Source organism: Typopeltis vanoorti, chromosome 7 (genome assembly GCF_054136105.1).
Source record: "Typopeltis vanoorti isolate ZY-2024b chromosome 7, IOZ_Tvanoo_1.0, whole genome shotgun sequence".
NCBI lineage: Eukaryota > Metazoa > Arthropoda > Arachnida > Uropygi > Thelyphonidae > Typopeltis > Typopeltis vanoorti.
The window spans coordinates 52598563-52605352 of NC_143555.1; positions in this window are offsets into that span (position 1 = coordinate 52598563).

Consider the following 6790-nt stretch of genomic DNA (forward strand, 5'->3'; position numbering starts at 1 on the left):
AACTGTTGTTATGAATTTGGGGAATTCGAGAAACACTCTTAGGAGTATATCGCTGGTTATTCCATCTTCTCCAGGAGTTTTCTTGGATCCATTGATCTTAATACCGACTCGCATTAGATGCAAATAAGTTGTCATCAGGAGTGTCTATGTCTGTTTTCATTCTTCTGTAAGTTTTGTGGATTTCTTCATCTATTGATTCATCATCATTGGGAATAAACTTCTTTATCATAATAGCTGCAGTTTCTGCTAAGTTTTTAGTGTAGATGCCATCTGTTTTCTTGATAGTTGATAATATAGTGTTGTCTTATTCTTGCTTGCTGCTAATTTAGATATGCAATTCCAAGGAATCGATACAGTTGAAACTGTACAGAATTTTTTCCATTAATCTGTTTTCACATTTGTAATTTTGGACTGATAGCTGTATTTGGCTTTATAGTAGTTCTGTCTTCTACTCTCTCTCTCTCTCTCAAATCTTGGTTATTGTATGTTCTTTGGTATAGTCGTTGAAGTGCGTTAACACGTTTTCTTAGGACTGTTAGTTCATCTTTCCACCAAAGTATTGATTTTCTTCCATCGATGTTTAGCTTCTTTGTTGTTGTGAGTGTTTGGTCGCTGGGATTTTATCAGACCTGATGAAGTGCAGAAGCAAGGAAGTCTATATCGGTTTGTACTGATGCCCTGATGGCTAGGTTTTTGTGTAAGCTGAGCTGTTGTTCGCTGTTCGCATTAAAGTGATGTTCTGAGATTAGGCATGAAAATTCTCTTTTTAATGCTTTTATAAATATTTCTAAGTTGATTTTATTGGTGAAGTACTTGGTGTTTATTCGATGGTTTGTGTTGTCTACTCCGTTTAAATTTTTGTTACTGATAATGAAACTTCTCATGCAATGGTGAGAACAGCTTTCCTCTTCTTCATATTTCCATTCAGAAACCTGGGGTAAAATAGCATTGTTTGCCAGTGTTAGATTGATGAAGCTGCTTTCTCTGGTATTTTCAAATGATGGATGTCAGTTGTTGTTTAGTATGTATAGGAAATTTTATGATATGAACTCTTCCAAATTTTTACCTCTATTGTTAGTGTTTTCGTTAAACCATAATACTGAATAAACATTGCTATCTATTCCTAAAATTAGGCTGTGGGTGATGGTAAAATCCATGATGTTATCCATATTTTCTAGGTCGTATTTTATGTCAGCATGATAGTTTAGATACATACTTGCAGCAAAAGTTTTAATTCCTGTGTATGTAATTTCGATAAGTACCGAGTCCTCGTTGCTGTGCTGAGAAATTAATATTGCCTCAACTTCAGGGTTGACCACGAGTATTGCAGCTCTCTTTCTTTCTGATCCTTTTGAAAATATTTTATAATTACTTGGAAAGCTACATATTTTTCTTGTTGATGTTGTAGGGGTCTTGTATTAATGCTAGTCCTATATTTTTTCTATTTATGAGTTCTGTTAAGTTATTTATAGCCTTTATAGAGCATTGAAGATTTATATGAAGGCATGCTAGGGAAGTAGTGCTATTTCTGCTAGTTTTATTTTTGCTTTCCATAATTTATGTTTTGAATTTTGAGCTGTCTATAGTAGTTGTATGTCGAGCAGTGTTTGCTTAGTGCCATGTTTTTGCAGTCATTTCTTGTTTTGGCATGCTTGTTGTGATTTTGACAATTTATGCAGTTCATCTCAGACTTATTTTGTGGGCACTCGTTGAACTTTTGTTCATTAGAGTAGAATGGAAAAGTGGTTTCCTCCTGCATTCTCATGTGTGATGGTTTAATTTATTGTAGTTAAAGCACCTCAGAACATTTACCTAGTATGCACAATGGCATACTATGTAAATGGCTCCACAGCATTTTGAACACCAGTTTTTAGCAATTTGGTCCTCACCATTGGATCGACTTCAATAATTAGGTTTTTATTGTTGGCTTTTTTTATTTGTCATGATGAATTTCTGTGTCAGCTTTGTATTGGTACTGAAGAGTCCATCATTCTGCATGCGGATTGAGTCGATTGCCTTGTTCGTATTAATTTCACTGGGAATATGATATATAATTAGTCTTGGAAGATATTTCTTGCCGGGATTTGCTAGTAACGTGTCTTTGCATTCATTCGTGATTTCGTTATGTAGCAAGTCTGTGTCGGTCTTTTCTTTGGATTCAATTAACACTTCTCTATTATTAATACATTTCATTTTTGTTATTCCAATTTTGATTTTCCTTAGGTCTATTTTTTTTTTTTGATGATATTTTTAGTTTTCTCGCTGTTTAGTTGAGCTGTCTGTTTCACTATTAGTTTATAGCATGGATTGTTTTCAGATTCATCTTTGTTTTTAGCATTGTTTTAAATGACTTGCGAGTATAGCTGAGTAGGCTGAGCTAAGTTAACCTGTTCCTGGTTGTTGGTAGCAGTCTGTAGTTCTATTGGTACTTTAGTTTTGTTTTTCATTTTATTAAAAACCCTCATTAGTTTGCTCACTGCAAATAGTATGTCCTTTTTTAAATTGTTTCTTAAATTACTGCTTACTTTGGCAGAGTTATGCAGCAAATCTAGGTCTTTTTTCATGTCCCGTGTCATTAAGATGTCCCGTGCCACCATCTTAATGTTACTTAAAGTTGCATGTTATAGCTTTCCTATTGAACTGCTACGTTTTCTAAGGTACAAAGTTTAAGATAGTGTATTTACAGTTTTCTTGCTTGTTCCTAGAAGTGACACTTCCATTGAATTAGGCTTCAGAGGGTTGTTTCTTTTGACCTTTGTGTACCTCCTAGTGGCAGCAGTTTTTTTTTTTTTGGGGGGGGGGGTAGGCCCTTGCTGTTGCAGCTAATCCTATTATGACCGGGATGTTGTCATTGAGTTAACTGAACAATAGATAGTCTGACCAGCAATATTCAGTCCATAAAGATAGAATAAATTTCACTCATATGCACTTAGAACTATGAAACTATCGCGTGTGTGTGTGTGGCATTCATTCCTTTGACATGAGAAAGCATATCTACTTTACAAGACAGTATACCATTTTACAACAACCAGTCACACTTTGCATGCAAACTGAGAGACAGGAATGACCTTTGCCACCACATCTATTGCAGCAGATATGCACACTATTAAGGATACCTGCAGTGTATGCATTGCCAATTTCATTTTCCATCCCAGTAGTATGCAGGGTCTCCAGCTTAGCATGCAAGTGATTATTACTTTTGTTTCACAAATGCCTTTAGCTGTTCAGCAAAGTCAAAACAAATAGCCTAAACCTACTATCAGCCACGAGACCAGCACCAATGTGCTCATTTCCAATTCTTAACCAATTTTGAGATTTAGACTCTGGAAGAAGTAAATTCTCCCAATGGAGATGAAAGTGCTGAATGATATTCTTATTATTTTCAGCCACTAGTTATATGGCTATCTCATTTGATAATACAAGCAGAGTTGCATGGTGTGAGAGATCAAAATTTTACTCCAGTAGATGTGGTAGACCTTTACCACCGTATCTATTGAGACAGATATGCACACTATTTAAAAGGATAACTGCAGTATATGCATAAACACAGAGGGTGAGGTGCAGGATATGTTTATTCAGTTGAGCTTGGCAAGTGCAAGAAAAATTATTGTTATGGGAGATTTTAACTACAGCAGTATAAATTGGGATGAGAAAAATGCAAGTAGTAATAAGGGAATAGAATTTCTAGAATTCTTAAGGGGAAAATATCTTAGGCAACATGTAATAGAAGGAACATGAGGTTCAAGAGTTTGGGATTTGGTCATAGCATCAGAAGAGCTGATTATAACTGAGATGGCATCTCTTCCCCCCAGTTGGAGAGAGTGACCATGTGGTTTTGACTTGGAAGATGAATAGACATGCTGGAATATCAAAGAGAAGGCAGGTGATTATAATAGTCTTAGATAATCAACTAGGGGGCAGTTCCATGGAGGGAGGAATTGGAAGGGCGAGATATCATTACTGCTTGGAAAATTGTGAAGGAATATTTGTTAGCAGCAATAGTAAGCTGTATTCCACGAGTGAAGAAGTTGGTGTAATTTGGTGTAAAGTGTATGACAAACAATATCAAACAGGAACTTCAGGTGAAAAAGAGGTTATGGAAGAGATATAAGAAGAGGGGGTGGAGAACAGATGCATGAAGAATATAACACTCAGGCCAGGAGAATGACTAGTATGGTAAGGAAAGTGAAACTGGAATATGAGAAGAGACTGTCCCTAAGATTCAAAGAAAATCCTAGAGAATTTTTAGCTATGAGGGCAGTAGGAGGAGAAATGATTGTAGAAGAATGACATTGTGGGATAAAAATGGGAATAGAGTGACTGATGCAGAGGACATAGTGGAGTTCTTCAGTGAACACTTTATTGGAGTATTTCATCCTGGAGAAGTAGGTTTTAATACTAGAGGGACAAGTCAGGTTTGATTTTAGAGATGCAAGAGGAGAATCTGTTTCAAATACTGCGTACTCTGGATGTCAGTAAAGCTATGGGACTGGATGGAATTTTGCTACATTCAGAATAGTCAGCTCTATTAACCTGACTTTTCAATAAAAGTCTTGCTATGGGGATGGTACTCAAGGAATGGAAGAAAGGTAAGATAGTGCCATTGCATAAGAGGGGTAGCAGACTGGAAGTGTCAAATTATAGACCAGTTCGTGTTTCATCAGTAATTGTTAAAATCTTGGAGAAATTTGTGAGGGACCATATACAGCATTGGGAAGATGAGGGTAATGTTATCTGTCAGAGTCAACACAGATTTGTTAAGAGGCACTCTTTTTTTAGTGATATGATTGGCTTTTATAATAACATGACAAGAGTGTTTGATGAGGGAAAGGCATATTCTGCCATTTTTTTTTTGGATTGGGCTTAGATGCTGAATTTGTCAGCTGAATTCAGGATTGGCTGGATATCAGAGAGAGAGAGAGAGAGTTGTGTATAGTGGGGCAATATCAAGGAGGCAGAAATTACAAGTGGATTCTCACAGGGCTCAGTTGGGACCTGTATTGTTTAACCTTTATATCAATGGCATTGTCAGTGGATTGCAGGGGATATTCATTTGTTTGCAGATGATGTGAAGCTGGGAAGGGTTATTAGTAATAGTGCAGATGTGGCAGCTCTGCAAGAGGATTTGAATAAACTAGGCAGATGGGCAAATGATTGAGGGGTTGTCAGTTTAATGCAGCAAAATGTAAAGTCTTGAAGTTTGGGGTACATCGATGGGAGGCTGAATACTTGATTGGAGGAGCTGTACTGGAAGAAGTAGGGAGGACAAGAAATCTGGGGGGTGGTGATTGATAGAAATCTGAAATTCAGGGAGCATATTGCAAAGGTGGTGAAGGTAACCCAGAGGAGTGCAGCAATACTGAAAATGATGCCGACCTGCACAGATGAAAGAGTTATCGTTCCATTGTACAAGACACTGATTGGACCACACTTGGACTACTGTTCTCAGATTTGGTCCCTAGGATTTGAAGGGGATAAATTAACTGTGGAAAGGGTACAGAGGCAGATAACAAAAATGGTTTCAGGAGTGTACAAAGTTAGTTATGAGGATTGGCTGAGGGAATGTGGACTGCAGAGTTTGGTAGATAGAAGACAGAGTGGTGATATGATTGAGACTTTTAAACTGTTGAGAGGTAGTTTAACGGTTGACATCATTGGAGAGTTCTTTCACTTGGTGGAATAGACAGGGATAAGGAGCGATGACAAGGGACCATACCTAGAAGTTACGAAAGGAAGCTGTAAGGAGGTATCACTGCATGGAGGTTGGTTGAACCGTGTAATACATTGCATGATAGGATAGTGAGAGTGCGAACATTCAATGAGTTCAAGGAGTGATATGATAGACTATGTGTTTTCTAGGATGGAGCTCCTTACAATGAATCTTTTGACTTAATGGAGCACATTTCCATTCTTAAACAATTTTGTGATTCAAACTGTGGCAGAAGTCAATTCTCCCAATGGAGATGAAAGTACTGAATCATGTTGTTATTGATTTCAGCCAGTAGTTATGTGGCTGTCTCATTTGATAATACAAGCAGAGTTGTATGGTCTTGTGAGATATCTAAATTTCTCACTAGAGAACATGGGGAGGGAACATGAGAATCGAGAGTCTTGGATTTGGTCATAGCATCAGAGGATCTGATTGTGACTGAGATGGCATACTTGTCCCCTCTTGGTGAGCTTGACCATGTAGTCTTGAGGATAAATTGGCATGGGGTGGTATCAAAACTGAAAGAAGTTGTGGAATTACAAAGGAGGTAACTATCATTGACTTATAAACCATCTTGCAGCATTGCAATGCATGAAAGAATTTAAAGATGGAGGGGGGTCATTATTGCAGTGGGAGATACTTAGGAAAAAATATTTGACAGCAGTGACAGATTGTATACCTCGAGTGAAGAAAATAAAGCAATTTGGAGTCAAATGGATGAAAAAAGGGATAAAAGGGGAACTGTAGAAGAAAAAATGATTATTGAAGGCATTTAAAGAGAAAGGCAGAGAACAGTTGCATGAGGAATATATGGTTTCAGCCTAAGACGGTGACTACAAATTATAAAGAAAGGAAAATTTAGAATATGAAAAGAGACTGGTGCAGTCCAAGGAAAATCCCAAGGAGTTTTTTTGCTGTGTGGCAGTAGGGATCAAAATGATAGTGCACGGATTAACTTGCTTGATGGAGATGGGAATTCAATTACCAAAGCAAATTAAATAGTTGAACTATTTAATCATCACTTTATTACAGTGTTTCATCCTGATACAGCAGGCTAAATTTGTAGAAGGATAATGACTG